This window comes from Centroberyx gerrardi, chromosome 1, assembly GCF_048128805.1.
Source record: "Centroberyx gerrardi isolate f3 chromosome 1, fCenGer3.hap1.cur.20231027, whole genome shotgun sequence".
In the NCBI taxonomy this organism is placed as follows: Eukaryota; Metazoa; Chordata; class Actinopteri; order Beryciformes; family Berycidae; genus Centroberyx; species Centroberyx gerrardi.
Genome location: NC_135997.1, coordinates 5,161,008 through 5,182,915, shown reverse-complemented (window position 1 = coordinate 5,182,915; position 21,908 = coordinate 5,161,008).

Sequence of the window (21,908 nt, the reverse complement as noted above, 5' to 3'; positions counted from 1 at the left end):
TGTAATGCACTTTTTCCATTTCTTGCCACTTTTCAGAAAAGTATAAAAAATATTTGTTTAAATAAGGTCTGCAGGCTCCATGAACGTACTGAATTACAGATGTACCAGCTGCAGCCTGTGTAATTTTAGGTTGTGAGATAAATGTCTGCTCTTCTTTGGGAGCCAGCGTTTTTTTTAAATGTGCATTCAAATGAACAATTCTTTCAGTTCTTTTTTTAAAGTTAATTCAGTAACCAACTCAGTGGTCTTGAAGTCAGAGACTGTTTTCCAGTTGCCAAAAAACTACAGCATGTGTGTGAAACAGACAAATACATACCAGCAGATTTTTGTGTGTTTTTTGCAGCATCCTGACATGTCCTGCCACCCCACATCCCCAGTCCTCAGGCTAGAAGCACACTGTGCACACACTTCATGACTACACACCACACAGCTGGAAGCACACTAACCTACACTGCATGCTGCAACATTTCTTGAACCAATGTTTCCACTCCAGTGAAATTTTCAAGATCAGGGTAGCGTAAGAAAGCGGCTAAAACCTCCTTTTTGATGGAGGATTTTCATCTTGCTCTAAACTTGGGGCAGAGTGCAGATAAACCAGACTAGACCCCTGGTTCATATTTTTAGCATATCTGCAAAATGCAAAATAAGGTAGGAGTAAAGTTGACTTCCGCTGAAATAATTATAAAAGCCTATCAACAACAGTGTTTCAGGAAATATCATGGAGCGCAGACCCAGTGCATTTGAAGAAAGAAAAAAGCACATAAAAATAACCTGTTGCCTGTTCTGTTAAAAAAATGTGATTTTGGAGAAAAATCTTTACTGGGAGACATCCTGACTGTATCCAAATACCCATATGAATTCACAGGACCTCGTGGTGTAACACTGCCCTTCCTTTGAATTCCCTTCAATGACCTATCTCCTCATATTATAATATTTCTGCCATCACTTCAGTGTCAATATGAATGTGTTAATATGAATCACCATGTCCTGACACAGTCCTGGTGGTCATACAAAAGTGTTGAATTGATTTTCCTATTCTTCCTTATTAACTGCATACAATTCAGTGGGCTGTTGCTCTGTGAGGATGCCTTACAAGAGCCTAGAATAATGACAAACAAATAGGCAGTGCGGGTACATGGGTGTTACGGGCACCAATCCTCATTACCCCACCGTACTCTGCTCACTGAGCACATGTACGTACATGATTGCACTTGCCCTTCCATTTCACTTGCCACGCTGCAAATCGCTGCCACATTGGCGGGTTCACTTCATTCGGGCACGGCATGCTATTAAGGGGTTATTTGTATAATTTACCACTTCTAATTCCAAGGCTCAGCCATATTGGCAGGAACATTCAAGACTAAATTGAGTGTGAAGATTGAGAGGAATTAATGTCTGCTGGACTGTGAGCTGAATGCGTGCCTTCAGTGGGCCCTGGGCCACCACAAGGACAAGAGTCTGAGCAGGATTTGTACGTTAAAGGTTGACTTAGCAAAGTCAATAATTGAGCTACTCTCTGGGACTTTGTCTGCCCCAAAGCAATCAGCCATTCTTTTTTGTTGGATGAGAGGAGTGAGGCAAGCAATCTCTAATAGGACTATAAGGCTTGTAAGTGGTTCAAGGAACAAAAACAAAAACTGAAAAAGAACAGAGTTTATTTTTAAAAGGAACAGAAATGAGAATGCAAGTTTTAATAGTGTTCCTTCTGAAACAAAAACATTACTTTGAAATCAGATAACACTGGTTAATACTGTTATTTTCTGTTCCCTTATGAAATGGCCCAATATGGCATGATAATTTTTTTTTTTAGTTTTTAGTCCTTCATAATTACTTTTCTGTGATGGGATGATACAAAATATTACAGTTACGTCTAACTCCCTGCTGAGATGTTAGCATAAAGTTCAGTCTGCAGTCAGGTCTTCTGGTACCAATGTTTTGCAAACGTTACTTTCTCTCAATTCACAGATATAATGACACCTTTATAATTTCTAGAGTTAATAATTTCAAGAGTTGAAGGTCCGCACTCATGGGATATTTTTGCAAATTTTAATAATTTAATCATTCAGAGACACTGATGAAGGCCTAGGGCCGAAACGTTTGTCTAATCTTTTCCCTGAATGATTCATTAACATTTGAAATATCCCATGAGTGTGGATCTTCAATTGTTTTTTGATTTTCAGTTTTCAGTTTTGTTTTGTTTTTTCAGACTTGAATACCATATAATTTCTAAACATGAATTTAAATTTACCAAACGATATCAATGAATAAAATATACTTGATTATCCTCATGTAGGCTTCATGGTTGTTAGCAAGGTGAGGAAATAATAATATATAACTTAGCTCATTAACCTGCAGGCCGTTTGTGACTTGCCAAAATAATTCCATTAGATAACCAAGTCCAGTTGGCAACAATCTAGCCATGTCTAGCCATCTGTATCTATAGATACTTGGGACAAACCCCTGCTGTTTTAAAGGGCCGTTGAAGCGATAATCTGGAAGATTCTTATTTTTCTAGATTTTGGCGACACCTTTGGTGACAAGTGGTCATTGCTTTGGTGTTTTGCACTCAACGTAGGCACATGTCTAACATACTATAATAGTAGTAGCCATTTTGACGTGTCACAGCAGGGTAAACACAGGTGTAACTAATAACATTAATGATGGTTCCTTTCCATTGAGGTATTCCAGTGCCAGGGCCCTGTTATTGTGCATGCTGGCTCATTGGAATGGCACTGGAACACCTAAATGGAATGGAACCATCATTAACGTTATTAGTTACACTTGTGTTTACCCTGCTATGACACGTCAGAATGGCTGCTGTGAAAAAGGTCTATTGTTGAGTCATTGATCAAACCCCAGATAAACCCAGATATATTATAGTCATTATGTGCTATGGGAAAGTAAAAATTGTATTTATTGCCACTTTAAGATTCTCTTAAAGTGTATCTGTGTAAGTAAGTAAGTAACTTTATTTAAGTAACTTTATTTATATAGTACCTTTCGAGAGCAGAGACGTCACAAAGTGCTTCACAGAGGAAATAAAGCATAAACATACATACAGACATAAAACACAATAAAAACAAAAGTAAATAGAAAATTACACAAAGACAAGTCTAAACAAATGGGTCTGGAGCTGCTTTTTAAAGGTGTCCACAGTGTCCACAGATCTTAAGTCCAGAGGGAGAGAGTTCCAAAGTTTAGGAGCCACAACCTCAAAAGCACAGTCTCCTTTAGTTTTTAGCCTAGATCGAGGAACAACCAGCAAACCCTGATCAGAGGACCTTAGAGACCTGCTGGTGACATAGGGCTGCAGTAGATCTCTAATGTAGACAGGTGCCTGACCATGCAGAGCTCTATAGGAGATCACAAGGACTTTGAATTGGATTCTGAATTTGATCGGGAGCCAGTGAAGAGCAATCAGAATCGGTGTCACATGAGACCTTTTGGAGGACCTGGTCAAGAGTTTAGCAGCAGCATTATGGACCACTTGTAAACGATCCGGGGATGTTTTGCTGAGACAGGTGAAAAAAGGTGTAATCAAATTCACAGGATTTCATTTTCAAAAGAAATCACATCAGACTTGCAAGATTTGTACTTGGTCTGAATAACATTACACAAGATGAAAAGTTCTTTAGTACTAATGTCATTGGCTTGGCAGAATGTGCACTTATCAGATTTGTCCAAGCAGGTGCATGGACTGTGGCTTATGCATGAGTGTATATCTGATTGCGTAATGCTGCAGAGTAGACGGGTGTCCACCTGCCAAACTGATATGAATCACACCACATACGCAAGCGCTACACTTGGCAAGAAATTACATAACAGCTTTTTTATTTCTTCCTGCTATTTTGCAACAAAAAAAAATCAGCATCATGAAATGTATATCTCACAGTGAATAATACCATCTCAAAAATGTAGGTGTAAAGATATAGGTGTATGGGTAAAGTAAATAAATGGTGACATGCTGCCTTGTAAAATCTAACCAATGCGTTGTATAGCTGTTTACAGTTCAGTCAGGTTTTTCCTTAAATAAGTTAAAATATAGCAAAGACAATAAACAATATCTTTAGCAGTTTTGTTTCATGGGTTGCAAACAATATGTATGTTTTGCTTCACCTTCTCTGCCTTGTGATTTGCCAAGCCTTCTCAAACACATTCTCTGCGGGGCAATTAAATTTCTATTCTGTTTTGCACTACACATTCTGTTGATTTCCAAATACCTTTGTAACTTCTTTTGAAATGTGACATGTCTAGATTGAGGGATCCCAAACCTGAGATGCTATTTTTATTGGCAGCACTATTACATAACCATTTAAAATGGGTGTGTGTTAAGGATCTTTTTATCCACATTTTCCTGTCAATTAGCATGATGTTTTAGATATCATGAGAAAGCTAGGAATCCCTGCCTTCATATGAAATTGAGCACTGTAGATATGAGCAATGCCTGACTATGCTAAGCACTGTACACCTATAGATGCCTTTAATGCCTTTAATGCCTCCTTGTACCCACACTGTATGTACAAAATATTAGGGACATCTTCCTGATATTGAGTTGCAGCCCCTTTTGCACAATCCACATTTCAAAATCCTTCTCTAACTCATCTGCTTCTCTTTATCCCCATCTCCTCCTTTGTGACTGCCATAAATTTAATAAGGGAAATCAATAAGGGATAATGGCTTTTACCTGGATTCACCTCAGCAGTGTACTTCATGAAAAGAAAGTGTCCCTAATATTTTGTACATTCTGTGTATGACAACTACCTATTTATTCATCCCAGAGAATGTATGTTTAAGTGTGGGGGAGGAGATTGGAATCACATATCTATACAGACCATCTATCTATACTTTGAGGGTACCAATCCAGTAAACAAACAAACTCAAGTTTCATTCAAATAGCACTCTCCTTAGCCTCCCAGTTTTGTTTCTGAAGAGGGAACATTTCTGATTATGTTCTGTCTCTCTCTCTCTCTGACAAATAACCCTTCCACCATTCTACTAGGAAATGTAAATGTGGCACTTTCCCCCCCCTTCAAATCAACACGGTACATAGCCATGGTGTGTTGTCAGTCATGGCGAGCCCAGACGCAGAGGGATCCTCTTGCTCTACTCTCTCATGTGCTTCCCCTTAATTATCAGCGAACAGAGAGCGAACAGAGACTAGGAAATGGACTTCCTGGGCTTTTGGCATGATTAGGTTTTATCATGTCTGGGAATGCTGAGAGGAATAGAGACAACAGGCATGTTCATCTACATGCTAATCAAATGGCAGCATGCTCTGAAATTCATAGCCTGCCTGGATGGTAAATGCTTCATGCTCACAGCGCTGTGGCCCAGCCTGGAGGCTTGATTGTAGGGAAAAAATCTCTGCATCCAAAGCAGCATGTAGTGCAAGAGGCCTCGAATGTGTGTGTTTCTTTGGTTTAAAGAATCCATTTTATTTAGACATATAGCAGCAGATACGGCTTATTTAATAAAGTGAACTTTTCTATTAGATTAGATGACCAATTTGTACGATACTGCACTGGCATAGTTGTAGCCATGCCATTTACGATGAATTACTATGCAGAAATGTTGACAAGAGCCATTTTGCAAGGTCACCTGTCACAAAGGATTTAAAGGAAAACTCTGTGATTGATTGAGCTTCCAGAGTAGAGAGAGAGAGAGAGAGAGAGAGAGAGAGAGAGAGAAAAAGTACTTCTCTCTAGTTCTCTTGTTGAGATAATGCTCTGAACATGGAGTCGTTTTTAAGGTAAAGAACCACACATTGGCAAAGGAGAACTGCAATGTATTTAGCAGCCTGATTTGAAAGAAAGGTGAAATAATGAATCCTGGCAAACCAATTTAGGTTATGTGTTGTGGTGTGTGTGTGTGTGTGTGTGTGTGTGTGTGTGTGTGTGTGTGTGTGTGGTGATGGGGTGGGGGGAATGAAGTGTCAAGCACAAGCGAGCTAGTACATTAAGCTGATTTTACTTACTCTCAGTTCTTCTTCTACTCTTCTTCTACAGGAACAAAGTCTGGTTTGTCTCTGGCACTTCCCCCTGCCTGCCTCTCATCCATTTTTCGGAAGGCACTGGTACTATTCATCAAGGGCACTGTAAGCGTTCATCAGACGACCGATTATTCCTCTATTCTCCCCTCGCTGTCCTTCTCATTTGATTTCCATCAGTGGGTCTTGTTCTCTCGCTTTCTCTGTCCCCCCCTTAATTAGCCTCCGAGCAGACACAAAGAGAAAGTTGTGATAATGAAGCAAGGAGGAGAGAGATTCCAATTTGGCGTACTGCTAACCCTTCGGAGACACACTATTCCACTCCTCATTCATCCTGCTGAGGCCACACTGGAAGTCAATGTTTAACCATCTGCAAATTTATAGATTTAAGCTCTCGCCACATCCACAGAACATATGAGAGGACAAAATAATGGAAACATGTACATATATACACTCAAATATTATGAAATTCCATTTTTTTAATGTCTGCAGATTTCACAATTATTACACTGGAATTGATATTTTTTTCTATACAAGTACTTAGAAATATATCCGATGCGTCATAGACCTCTCATAAAGCTCTTGTCTCTTTTCAAGCATTGCCAGTACATCTGAATATATTTCTAGTGTACTTTAACCCTCCTACAAATCTACTACAGGAATCTGCCAGAACAGTTGGATTCATTTTAACTAGCTTTTCAACAGCTAACATAATTTCACATAACGTAATCTGTTCTTAAAGCATAGAATGAAGGGGTGATTACAATCCCCGGGGGAGACAAACTGATAAGAGGATTGATTGACAGATCAGGGGGTGTTGCTAAGGCATAATTTATCTCAGAACAGCTGCTATAGAGTTCACATTGAGGGAGATAATGTCATTTTGCGCCTAATCAGCTAATGGATCCTAAATCCATTTTTTAGCGTGCATATGAGCTGAACACCATTACCCTAATGGTGATGCAGAGACTAGGGATGGAGTGAACGACAGTGAATGTTATTTCAGTTTAAACCCACTCTAACCTCAAACATGTGGGGGATGGATTATGACAGAGGAAGTGATGAATGCAGTATTGCCTTAGTTAACTCTGCCCCTGCTATTCAGCGCTCGCCTCAAACGGATTAGATTATGTTTACTGGAATTCAGGCATAAATTGGCATTAACACAAATATTTGGTTCTATTAATTTATTTATTTAGTTATTTTTAAATGTCCATCTATTTGCACATCTAAAAATATTATATAAGATTCACATAATATAAAAATGACAAAACACAGAAAGAAGAGAGATAATTACTGATTGTAAAAGGCCAATAAAAAAACTAAAAATAACCTAAAGGGGCTTATAAAAGCTTATGTTAAAGGAAACAAAGAAACAAACAAGAGACAGGTAAACAAAAAAGATAAAAGAGAAACAAAAACGCAAAATGCAAATGAATTTGATAACAGACGTAAAATGATAATAAACAAATTGACAACACATTCTCACTCACCGTCTCTCTCACTCTCTCTCTCACACACACACACACACACACACACACCCTATGATTTAATTTTCTGCATGAGGGGTTTTAAAATGTATTTCATCTCCCTCACATGTCATTCTATGCAATTTGTTATTGTCATGCTAAAGTCAAACATGCTGCATTCTACTGCCAGTTAGATTCTGTTATCCAATTCAATTGTGTCTTTGCTTGTCATCTTTACTTTTTGTATCTGTTTTTGGTTTGTTTCCTTTCCTTTGGTTTGTGTTTTCGCCCCATTCCGTCTGTTTGTCTGCTAGCAGGATATTCATGACCAACATTTCCACAAAGTTTTATTTTGGGCTTCTCATAAAAAAGGAACGTAACTTCAGAACAGATTCACATAACATCGTCAAACTTTGTGGCCTATCAGCAGACAGAAGAAGAGGCAAACCCTCCATTATTGGCCCAGTCAAACAACATGGGGGCACTGGAGAGCTCATTTCCTGTTTAGACATAACCACCCTGACAATCTTTCAAAAACATACTTTTTTCCAAAATGATAATCAGCTAAAATGCTTAAAATGGCAAGAATTTGAAGAGTCAGATCTCATGTTCCATTTCCAGTCCAGTCATGAAAATGTGTGCATCTCCTGATGTGAAACAAATTGGTAATGAGTACGGAAGAAATTATAAACTTTTGGCAAAGTTTTGGCATATCTTGAATTGCATAGCGTTGGCGGAGGTATGCGCTCTATTGAGTGCCAACTCATTTTTTGTTTGTATCGAGGAATGTGTTAATAACCCCCTTGGGCTACTTTTTAATCTCACCTACACAAATTTGTAATGTTATCTTCTTTCTGTGTGTTTTTGTGCATTTTTATCATTTAATTTTATCAATGTTTTTATCTCTTCGCTTCTATGTTTTATCACTGTATAAAGAAGTGAAACTAAACTAAATGACATTAGGAATGTGGTTGATGAAACTTGACTAATTTAATTCTTTCCTGTGGAGAGATGAGCTCTTGATTTGAAGTATTTCTTCTTTTTTGGGCAAAAATGATGAAGTTCAATTTAATTTATATTCAGGGAAAGTATTTTTCCTCATTTTTTGTAAACTAGTGTTTCGTACATCCTCAAAAGTTTGTGAATCCATTGATTTTTATCTTTGTTGTGAGGAGAATGATTTAAAAGTATTCAGTTATTTTGGATTTTCTTTCTCTGAGCTGTGTGAAAAGTGAAAATAATATTAAGAGTTGACATTTATGTGAAGGTAAAATTTAAACAGGAGCAAAATGTAGTTTGTAAAAGTAAACACACCCTTGTATCAAGAAAAGCAGCATGTGTCTAGCAGCTTGAAAAGACGTCTGACAATCATCACTTTTTATCCAAACAAGCCAAATAGTCAGTGCCTGAATTGCAGGTGCATTGGTAAAAAAAAAATCCTGCAAAATGATTTAATGTGGCGAGAGGAACAGACTAAAAAATCATGCCAACATATGCCCAACACCGACAAATTGGATAGACAAGTCACAGCTCAGTGACGGAGACAGCCAGATATTTAATAGGAGAGTTTCTCAGCACCACAAATGTACGGTTACAAAACTTACCACAAAAATGGGTTAACTTGTCTGTGACACAGTCTCAACAAGAACTACACATTGTTAGCTTCACAAAGCTGGTGTTCACGGCAGGGCTGCCACTCAGATACTGCTTGTATCCATGGCCAACACATAACCTGGTAGGAGAACAAAACCTGGAGCTCTGAGTAATGGAAAAAAAGTGATGTGGTCTGAGGAGAGAATGCTTGTTCCTACGTTGGGAAGGGTTTGTTTGGAGAAAGCCAAAGGATGGCCTTGATCAGACAGGATGTGGTTTCAGCAGTGAGAGGCGGCTCTAATTGTTCTCACTTTTTAGTTTTTTCGAGTTTGAAGCAACTTGCGTGCTGCTTTTGTGTTCCAGACTTTTTTTGAGGGAGGGCCTGGTGCGGTCCGAGTTGAAAATGATCCTACTTTGATGCGAAAACACCCTCCGTCACGGTCATTCTTTTCTCTGCTGTCCAATCAGATGAAAATAGAGGCGGATCTTGATTCTGCTGTTTGGTCGGTTTTAAACAAAGAAAATGGAGGAAATGTTGGTAGTGGCATGATAAAATAAACAGCATCAGGCTTGGAGACAAATGGATGGTACATTTTTTGTCTTCTTTAGTTATCTAATTTCATTAGCTACGCTAAGTAAGTGATTGACAGTAGCTGACTTTGTGGTTGTCTATTCATAGTATTCTGTTACACCACACGGCCATCTTGATAGGAAAATAACAGGTGATTGTAATAAATTAACAGGTGATTACAATCAAATGACAAACACAGCCAATGAGCTGTGTGTATTGTAAAGCGCCATATTGGTAGGAAATGCATGTGACATCATGGGAATACTATGAATAGCTACAACAAAAGGACGCCTCCAGTGCTTCTGTGGTGGAGTGGTGCACCTCATGTTTTCAAGCCTACAAAGCGCTCTGTCTGATCAGTCAAATTAAGTCAAACGCCTTCCATGGCCTCCCCAATCACCAGATCTAAACATCATTGAACCTTAATGTGAAGCTCCGGAGCGCAGAGTGTGAAGGAGATTCATGCCTCCTTCATCCCTCAAAGAACCGGCGGCTTTCCTTCTTGAACATGAGTGAATTCATAAGCACAATATAAAAGCTTTCGGTTACAGATGACGGCTACAAAGTGACCATTATAGAGCCGATGCATGTAAGTAGATGAGTCTACAGTGTTAGACCACTAATGAGGGTCACTGATGCATAAGAGCCCTTTGGTATTCAAAAGAAGCAGTCTGAACACTTGTATTTCAGTCATCTCGAGTTTAAAGGTTTATGACGCCAGATTTCATCAGTGGGGCATTTCTCTGAGGAACAAAGAATGCAGTGGATCCACGTAATTAAAAGACTAATTTTCCTCACCTTATTCCATAAGGCATAAAGATCCTAGATTCTTCCTGACAGAGGATGAGCGAGCAAATCCACTTTAATACTGTGTGTTGAGAGAGAATTATTAAAGTGAAGCCTACTGAAAACTAGTAGTGCTGCACGTCACAGTACAGGTGAATGTCATGCATAATAAATGTCCTTCCATACAAAGTGAAAGTAGAATTTTTTGTATTTTGAGGCTGACTGATCTATGACTCAATACAAGGACTGATAATGGGTTGACAAGCAAAAATTCACTCAATTTTTTAAGTAAAATTCAAATTCACACTGGCTGACTATGGTACAAGTACTAAGCATAATGTAAAAATACACAATTAAGATAAGACATATTTGAACAAGCTTTTTATAGTGTTGCTCAAGATTTAAACATGAATCAAGGATAACTCCCTTCTTTGATACATCCTTGGTGTGAAGAGTTTAAGGACCAAGACACAACTGCATTTGCTGAAAGATGTGTTCAGGGCCAATAATGATTTTAGTTTGTTCTGAATTTAGTTGAAGGATTTTTTTAACAAAAGATACTGCTGGGTATCCTTGGCATATAGAAGATAAGAAGAATGTATGCTGATGAATAGTAATAGAAGAAGAAGAAGAAACACAATTAACAATGGAGACTGAGATGTTTCATTGTCTGACAGGGAAGACGAGAACCAGTGAAAAGCAAGTGGTAATTTTTCAAATGTTATTTCTTTCCATCACCTCTTGGCATTGCTTTGTACTGTACTCTCCATAATTTCTGAGATAAAAGATAGCTTTGAAAAAAAAAGTCTATGGTTATTACGAAGTGATGGATCAAAGAAGGTTTTTTTTTTTTCTCCAGGAGAGGCTGAACACTTGCCATCTTGAAATAGTCAGGAATGCAATCAGTGGAGAGAGAGAGACATTCACAATGGAGAGCAAGCTAGGACCCATAGCCCCAGTAACCTCTTTGAGGAATTTAGTGGGAATTATATCTAAGGGAATATGGGGTGGGAGGGAAGATAACCACACAGAGTGGGTTCAGCAGTGATAATTTTACACATGAGCACCTCAAGGCATGAAAATTCACTAACAGCAATTGCTCTTGATTTACTGTGCTAAAAATTTAGGGAGTATTTCAAAGAAATCACCACATTTGAAGACCACGCAAAAAAAAGACAGCTTAATGTTGCTTAATGATTTATAATCAAAGCAGAACAAAATCGAATTGTAATTTAGGCATGGGGTGGAGATGGGGATTTACTTTGGTGAAAATTTGGTTAGGATGTTCAAAAAGGAGTGAAGACAGAAACCAAAAAACTAAACTTCATATGGTTACATGTATATCTAGTTTATCCTATATTTTGAGTGATTTTTGTGGCATCAAAGCCTTCAATTCCCATTTAAAAACGGGGAAGCAGCTTTTCATGAGAAACATTTTAAATGCTCTTGCACAACTATGCGCAATTTTACTTCATTTGAATCCCTTACTCTCCTTATACATGGTAAACTCCAAATCTTGTGCATCCCACATACCCCCAAATCAGTCTCTGGTTTCCTGAGAGAATCTTCAGAGTTGCTTTCTATTATTATGCCTAAATATGATAAAATCTTGAACCTGGGAGATTTAAACACCCATGTTTGTTGCCAAGACAATGCCCTTTCCATTGAGTTTTGAAATATCGTTGAGTCTTTTAACCTCGCCTTGGCAGTCACTGGGCCGACTCACATTAAAAGACGCACTCCTGATCCTGTCAGATCTCATGGTGTTTGACAGTCAGCAGCATCACTCAAAATACTGTGGTGTGTGCTAAAGAGTTAACACAGAGCACCACAGTAAATTATCTACTAGGGGCTCAAGGATGATTTTGGTGTCTATTTTCTCATTACTTCAAGGACTACACCGACTTTGTGGGAGTTTGGCTCTTTGTTCATCTTACCCAATACCTGACGAGAGTATAGGCACCAAAATCATTTTTGTTAGTCTGGTAGATAGTTCTGTGTGTGTGCACATCTAACGCTTTAACATACAGTATTTTATGTAATTATATGTGAATCTGCTGCATCTGTCCATTGGTCTTTATAAGGCTGCCTGTGGAGATGAGAGTGAAACAGCCAGACCTTATGTTTGCCTTTGTTGTTAATTTATCAGATTTTCTGTAATAAAAATTTGTTTCACTTTTATTAACTGGATGGCTCTTTCTGTTGCTGGTCTCATAGCGAACCAAGGTCTTTAAACAACAAGGTCGTAACAAATTGACCAACGGGCCAATCTCCCAAAACCTTTGTGTAGCAGGCTGATCTCTAAATTAGCATTCCTTTCCAAGGTTGTAGAAGAAAATGTAGCCAACCAGTTCTTTTTTATAAGCAGATTGCTCACTAACATAAAACAAATTACAAAATTTGTAACTCTTTCACCAAGTGAGGAGTGTAAGATTCAATCGTTGGCTGCGGAGATTAGCAAGGCACAGTGCCACGTGGCTTGTGGTTGGCCAAGTGAAGAGTGGGCGGGGCTACTGCCTTCAGGTCGACACTCAGGGAAAAAAAGTACCTTCTGCCTGAATGTGTGTCTCAGGAGGCTGAATCTGAATTTCGTTTCAATATGAGCATGACAAATTCAAATTTATGTAATTCAAATCATTTCTGCTGGCACTGATCTCTTTCCACACCTCCCTTTAAAAACAGTAAAGAACAAAAAAAACATAAATTATATTCATATTACAGAATGTCTACTGCAGTATTGTTGAATGGAGGATGTATGCAAATTATTGAAAGGGGGAAGATGTGTTCACAAATACCTTATTGCATTGAATTTCATTACCTGCTGTAAGACTGGATGGCTACAAGCTGAATAAAAGCACACACCATGACAGAAGAGGGATTGAAAATGGCTAGTGAAGCGCACTCCCTTGTTCCTCTCCTTTATGTGTGATGCTTGTTACTTCAGATAATCCAGAAATAATAACAAAACTGTGTTCATAGCAATTATTGTGTGGTAGCATGTTGTGGTAAGTTGATACAAACAATCACATCAATGAGAGTGCCACAGGCTCCAAGTGGCTCACTCCACTGGTTATGAATTCTGCACTGGCTTTCAGTGAATGTAACATGTATAATAGATGGCAGCTTTAGATGTGTTGAGATAACAGGAACATAGTTTATACCAACAACCTATTATATTGCCAAAAGCATGTTTTTTTGTTTCAATTTCAGGGGCGGTCATCCTTATCCTGACCTTTCCTGCACAATAACTAGGCCTATATCTATTTTTTTTTCTCAATCAATCAATACAGACTTACAACTTGACTTTGACTTGAACACCTATGACTCATGGCTTGACTACTAAGACCTGTTTTGACACTCTCCCCTTGCCTGACACAAACAAGTTCAACAATTCAACAATTAATTTGTCCAGTTCCACTCTGAACCAAAGCGATCAGCAGCCATTCAGAATACAATGCTAATAGAGAGTATTTCCTGAAATCTCCTGTATCGCCTCTAAACACGCTGCAGCTGCAGAGACAGTTAGGTTTGGGTTTTTTGGAAGACATACTCCTGAAGATAATTACCTACACTGTCCTAAACAACAACCAGAAAAAAAATAATTACAATTTGCAAAACCTGCAAGTCGAAGATTACAGACAAAAATACCACAACTTAAAACTTTGTCTGCCATTTGCGATTGCATAGAAAAGGGTAAAGACTAAGAGGCTTGTTAGGTAAGGTAAGTAAGTAGCTATCATTAGTTAAATAAGCCCTCAACACTGCGGTGCCCACTCATGCTTAAATAATACATGGCTATTGGTCTTATACCACAATGCTTGTGTACTTCATGTAGGATAAAAAAAAATCACCCAGCCTTGTCCTGACTGAGATTGTTCACATAGCTCACGCTAGCAGAGTGAACTGTAAAAGTCAGTTGAGGCTGTAACTACAACTGGGGAAGACAGTTGGTGAATCTAGCGTTTTTATAATCAGTGAGCAGTCAGTCAATGTTTCTGTCACTGGTGAATGATGAGCTGATGATGATGATGATGATGAGTGCTGATGAACTGTTTGGTCACATTTTATTTGGATAGTCCAATGTTGATGCTCAACTTCCTATCAAGTGACTGTAATGTGTCTCTAAAAAGTCTACTGAGTTTCAAGTGATGCTCCTAATTGTGTGAAAAGTAGTAGGCAATTGTTGAATATTTACTTTTTGTCACCTGGACTATCCAAGTAAAGTGTTATCAACTGTTTCACTGTATGCAACAGGGTCAGTGTGACTGGCTCAGTGAGGCTGACACACACACACACACACACACACTTTGCAGTTATTGGTCCAAGTGGGACAATAATGTTGCTTATTATCATCTCATCTGTAACGTCAATATGGTGCTCATGAATTAGCCTATTATAGTTTGAAAATAGAAAAATGATTTCCTCATGCAGCCCTGGCCCAAATTTTTTACAGGCCTGACTTTGATCTGAATAATATTAGACTCATGGAGATTAGATTATATTTTACCAACAACCTAATAATGAAAATAACAAGACGGTCAATAGAGAGGCATTTCATCTTCCCACTGGTGTCTCTCTCACAGCTATCCCTGTATTTCTAAGGCATTTTTTCATTTACTTGGAAAAGTAATAACATTTTACATAACATTCAATACAATACTGTAATGTACAATACATAAAGCTAAGGATACATGATAAATAACTTGTTCATGTACTACAAATTATTGATTTGTAGACATCAATTTAGTGTCATACTATCGTAGGTTATTCAGATACTTAAAGGTCAATATTGGTATTGTATCTATATGGATACAGTGAGGTGGCAGTAAGTGTTGAATAATTTAGGTTACATTGGTGTTAATTTGGTAAGATTTTCAGATAACTGCAGATGAACAATAATTGAGAAGAATTATACTGAAATTTTAAATATTGAAGTTACGTAATTACGTTGAAATTAGTGCTTATGAAAGTTTAGATGACCGCTGGGTAAACCTGCAAGCAACCCACCTTATATCAGACCTTATGTAACAACCTAACATTGTAGGCTACCTATATTTTGAAGCATTGATACTAGTTATTATGAAGTATATTATGTATTTTGACAGGTTTACCCTCCATAAGATCTCTGCACATGATGATACTTTGATATTAGAAAATGCTGCAAATTCCCTCCAAAAGCCAAAGACAGGCAATATTGTCATTTTATGCCCCTTCCACCACCACCATTAAAGTGACTGGTACTTTTCTGTTGCATATGGATGAATGTGAATGTGTGTCAGAGCCCCTAATGAAAGCTACAATATGCAACTTTTCGTCTTGAGGCAGGAAGTGCATTGTTATCCCTTTCCTCCTCCCACTCAGCTGGTCAAGTTCCCGCCCCCACACCTGTCACTCATCTTGATGAGCTGTCTACCTAGAAATGGCATCTAGCCTGAGACTGAGGTAACCGGCATTCATAAAGCCGTCACAGACACTGAAGGAGCAGACAGCGAACGCAGCCATTCTGCAATAAAAAAAAAAAAAAACTGCTTGCCACCATTACTGCTTGCCACCATTGTTGTAGTTGCTTAGGGATGAGCCAAAACTGTTGACTAGTCGACTACTCATTGGTGAGGATGTGTGTCGACGTATGTATTATTATTCTTTTTTTGTACTTTGTAATCTTTTGCATGTTTGAATTTGTTTTGTGTTGTTTTTTTCATCAGTCTGACTTTAATTTCTCATGTCACAAACAATGGCTCTATGCTTGCTCGCTCGCATGTTCTCATGTCAAAAATTATTTAATGATTATTATACAGCATTAAAGGCCCACCTCTGCGCGGGTTGCGTAATAACGGTAGCAGCTGTGTTGTTTCTGTCATGCATTCTTTTATATTTACATTGCTTATTCCAAAAGGCACAGTTCATGCTTGGTTTTTTTTTGTGGTTAATATTAGTTAATTATTTTTTTTTAGGTTTTTTTGCCCATAGCCCAATAAGCACATGTTGAATTTTTTGTGTTTTTTGTGTACAGCGACTAGTCAAATTTGTCATTCAGACTGCCCACTGAGTAGTCAATCATGAAAAAATAGACTTTTGCACATCCTGAGTTGCCATGATTTTCCATTGTTTTTCGAATTTCCCACTGTGGCTCCAGCACACAAAATTAAATCAGGCAACAGTAAACATTTCGTCCCCCGTGAATGATGAAGTCCCCGTCTGGGCCAATCAGAATCACTTCACTGTGGGGGACAACCAGTCCAGAAAAGAGCTGGTGGAGTCTTTAGTTGGAGTGAAAACCTGCAGACTCTCTGCCCTCCAAAACACATGGTTGCCCATCCTATCCCTGCAGGAAATAGTTTATCTTTTCCCAGTAATGTACCGAGGTTACAGCATTTGGAAAAGATACCTGTCTGACTTCAATGTTTTTCAGTGTCAGCATTTGACGGACAACACCGCAGCCCTCGAGTGGCCAGCAGGAAACCAGCAGCTTTATATATGAAATTCACATAGTGTAAACAACCATGCATCAGGTGTGAGTCTACACTGGAGCAAAATGACTGAAAACTGGCTAAAGAATAGAATGGCTAAAGCATAGCCAATGCAGATAAGATTCATCTTAGCTACAATCTGTGAGAAAAATAAGTAAATTATCTACTTACTTGTGACAAAGTGTCTTCAGCAAACAATTATTATTTGATAGCTGCCAGTCTTTCCCAGTTCCAACGTGAATCAGCCTCTTCAGCAAACTTATCAGACCAGCAGCAGCACTTTGTTGCTCCAGGTCTTCTTCTTGCTTTAATCTTTTCACCCAGGCCTCTCTTTGGTTTTCTTGCCTGCTCTGTCTTTCCTGATGGAAACTGAAAGAATCCCAGGAATTTCATTGAAAACCTCTTGCACCCCCAAACACAACACTCAGGAATAGATTTATGCTGGTTTCAAGTTATACTGCAAGTTAAAAGAAGACAGAAGTGCCTGATGATTGAGTGAATTTTACCTGATGGGCAAGTCCTACTGGTCACATTGAAAAAAATGGACCAATGGAGACTCTCTCTCTCTCTCTCTCTCTCTCTCTCTCTCTCTCTCTCTCTCTCTCTCTTTCTCTCTGCCCATTCACATCTACAACAATAACTATAAAGATAACTATAACTATAAAAAGATTTTAATCTTTTAAGTAAATAGTAAATAGAATGTCTGTGTTCACACTACAACTATAACTATAAAAACATCAAAAACGATAACTATATTTTTGGTTCGATCTCAGTAATCATCCTCCATTTCGCTCTGAATATTCACCGCCAAAATAAGACGATATCGTTGTAGTGTGAATGCTTGAGCATCAATGGACTGTTAGAGTTTATAGTTATCTTTATGGTTAACACTAGGTGTGAATGGGCCTTTACAAGGGAGATGAAAACAACTGATGAAGAATAATATAATTAATTGCAATATTCTGATTCTAATCAAGCTTTTTTTATGTACTGCTACATGGCATGTGGGACATTGCTCCATCATTGTGGCGTCTGTCTGCCTGTCTGTCATTCTTGTGAACACAATAACTCAAAAACAATACATTATTGACACTTCATCAAGTATACTTACACCACAGGTAACCCCTATAGAGTCGATGATCTGATTAGATTTGATTGATACATTTGCATATTAATGAGGGAAACCTGATTTTCTTGAAACTACTTTAACTCCTTAATACTTTAAGATCCAGAGTTCATGTTAATACCGCCCATGTGTTATGCGAAGACAAGTATGTTAACATGAAAATATTTTGCTAATTAATGCATTAGTTAGCTTAATTAATGGTCTCATCAGCATAACTGATTATGTTTAATATATCATGGTGATTATGGCGGGACATTAGGCAGCTCAAGTGCCTCTTGTTTAATAATGATTTACTGTTGGCAATATCTGTAATTAATCATGTTTATCAAGTGACAACTGACTACATGGTTTGAGTGTGTTTTGAACAACTTGTGCTTGTTAACTTTCAACTGCCAAAGCCTGCAGAGGACATGGGGTCACATAGGGTCACATGGGGTCACATGGGGTCACATGAGCAGTTCATGGTGGTCGGGGTGGAACCACATCTGTCTTTTTGAAAGGCTATGCGCACATATCCACTGATATTTTTGTGAATTATAACAGGAGATGTGTATATTGGTGGTGCATGCAGCAATTTAATCAATCAATAAATGTGAATATATACAAGTTTTATTTATGAGGCCCCAGGATATGTTTCAATACAAATATTTTCTTTCGAATGTGTGCATGTGCAGTAGAGCAACACAAGAACAAACCCAAGTAGATGGAGTCATTGGAGTGGGGGTGCGGGCGGCAAGGATTTGGGCATTAAATAGATAGAGTGATGAGTTAGAGATGGCAGCTATTCTCAATTTGTTGTTTGTCATTAACTTTATGTATGAGGAGGCACTTCTCGGAAAAAACAACATAGGCAACAAACATCTATGGACACAGCGAGGCTGACTGGGTTTGCTTGTTAATATGGCATCACATCAGATTGGAAATTGGAGCGCTACAAAATTTCATATTTTGCTGCTTTCTTACTCTGAGCTGGTTGGCCATTAAAGTAGAATATTTTGACTTGGAGGTTGGAAAATTACCAATTACAAGTTGTCTTGAATGCAATCCTAAAATTCACAGGAAGCATTTTTGAAAAATTGGTAATTAATTACATGAGTGGAAAACACCCTGCACATTTGAAAAAAAAAATGTCCAATGCAGTTTTAACATCATCATTATTCTCATCCTCATTACACCAGTTAGAAATCTTAGTCTCATGAATACAAAGTAAAAATATTCAATAAAGTCTTCAGTGAACGGTAAAGACCTTGACAGATCACCCAAATTGATTCATAATAATGCTCAGTGGCCATGAAGCCTAAATTTCCAAATGTTTTATGCCTATAGGTCATAACAAATTAGAGGTGCTGTCATTCACACAGCAAAATTTTAAGCATTCCCTCTGGAAAAATATTATGATGTAATTAATTGTGCTCCCAACCCAGCGCTCCTTGTCTTTCCTAGACAGCAGCGAGGTAGAATAGGTGCACTGGGTGGCAATTAATATCACTGAGGAAGTATATGCACAAATAGTGTCCTTCTTAACACGATGAACTCTCTTCATTTGAGTAGATTCTTTATTAGATTGTATACTTTAATTTCCTCTGGGTAAGCAGAAGCAAACAGCATCAGGGGTTTCTTATTGACAACAATACAATTCCATTGTATTTGCAGACACTAAAACAGAAATATTCGATTACAGCAGATGATTGAATGCATAACAGGGGCCTATCTAAAGATGTTGGATACTATTTAGTTTTGTATTGGCACTATCCACCACTTCAATCTTGTGCATTCACACTCTGTTCTATGGTTTCATGTCTTCCAGGGTTTGCTTGAAAAGGAGAAATCAACAGATGTGAGTTCCCAAGCAGAATAAGAAACATAAGTATGGCGTTTTGCTGCTCCTTGAGGCTGATCGATTGAATTTTGAAACTGAGAACATTATAATTAAAATTAAAAGCAGGTAATTTGCGCCTACATGGACCTTTCGATTGGCTGTATAATTGGAGAGCAGACAGGCCTCATAGCAAATAAGAAAACAAGTCATACACCCTGAAGAAGGCTGTTTGTGCCACTACGCGTGGGTTGTAACCCAGTTCTATTTTAACATGCACAAGCTTTGTCTATGTTTTTAAGAATTTCACCATGAAATAGCGATCTGAATAAAGGCTTTTAAACTTTTTGCCAGAAGAGTGCCTTGGACCTTTCTTCTTTTCTGAAGAAAACAAGTCAATTGAGCTTCAGTGACTGTGAATACATAGCCTAGACGAAATGATGAGTTAAACTTACAGAGTGTGTTGTTGGATTGTTCCTCGCATTACATAAGATGGCATGATGATGCAAACTAAGAGCTATAGAGCTTTTTGAAAAAAATGTTACAGGAGTAGCAAACACTGTGTGCCCTCTCCAACACTGAATCTACACTATTTTTCTCAGTATTGATTTATGGAGTGAAGAATATGCTGTCAAACAAAAAACCTTAACAGTTAATGAAGAGAATGCTTTCTGTCACCATGATGGCGTAGCTAAGAATTTTATTGTATTATTTATATATTGTAGAGTCAAAAACAGCTTCCGGACCAAGGGATTTTCTCGGGAGCCATATTTTTCTCATATGGAATATCACATCCACCCCAAATTTCCAGTGCAGAGCAGAATGCATCTTAAAATTCTGGCATGGGGTCATTTGTCCATGCATCCTCGTGATTAAATCCTTGTGATCAGCTTTTGAGACTTGGGTTATCCTGGAAGAGCTGCATGGAGCCATTTTGTGGTTATTTTCTGTTATTTTCTGAACCGTGAAGTCAAGTCAAGTCAAGTCAGGTCCCCAGCAACTTCAGTTGTTTTGGAGAAGGCTTCTACGCCGTTCCGCTGTGGAGCTCAGGGCCCGCTGTATGGACTAACAAACTTCACCCGAGTTTCAGCTGGCATGGGGGTGAGTAGATAATGACAGAATTGTCATTTTGGGTGAACTATTCCTTTAATATCCAGGCTGCACAGAAAAATGAGGCTACCAGACTCAGGCCAAGGCCCAGACTCAGGTCAAGGACAAGGAGCTGGCCCGGGCTCAGCCCCAGACCCAAGCCAAGGCTCAGACTCAGGCCAGCCAAGGCTAAGGACCAGACCCAGGCCCAGACTCAGGCTCAGCCCTAGGCCAGAGGCGGCCGTAAGCATCTGGGGGCCCGTTTCAAGAGCTAATGTGCGGAAAAAAAAAACATAAAAGAGAAAAGAGAAAAAAAAGCGAGGATTCAAGTTTGTTTGCATCAATAATGGTATATTTTCGGACTTCAACTTAAATGCATTATGTGCACTTTCAGCATCATGGACAGCTCAACATAGAAATAATCCAAACAATTCAAACAAACAATTACAAACCAAACAATTTAAAACTGAAACAATGACATTTTTGCTTTGGAATGAGGAGAAGCCTCGCCCTTCTCGGCAACTACTAGTCTGCATTGAATAGCACTAGGCCTATGTGTTATGTATCAGCTGACATAAAAACAGTTTAAACAATTCCCTCAAATTAAATTAACAACAAAAGCAATGCCATATTTTGCTTGGGAATGAAAAGTGTCTGAAACTACTGGTTGTTTACAATGAATTGCGCTTCGCTCTTTCAGCACCGTGGACAGCTCACGTCAGGCCTGGAGAGCTTGTTATTCATGCGCTGTTGGCCTGGTAGGATTATTTAACCCTAAATAATTGCTTATAGAGATTCTTTTAATTATGTGTATTTGCTTTAGTTTGAGAATTTACTAGTTCGTATTAGTTGACACCGTGAAAGAAATTACCCGCCTACCATTGTGCTGTGAATATTGAACTGCTAACTGGTTCTAACTGCAATTAAAGCTGGCTGTTAGCTTTGAAACGGTGTCCGGTGCGTTATCTTTGATTGAAGTAACCACAGCTCGCCACAATATAT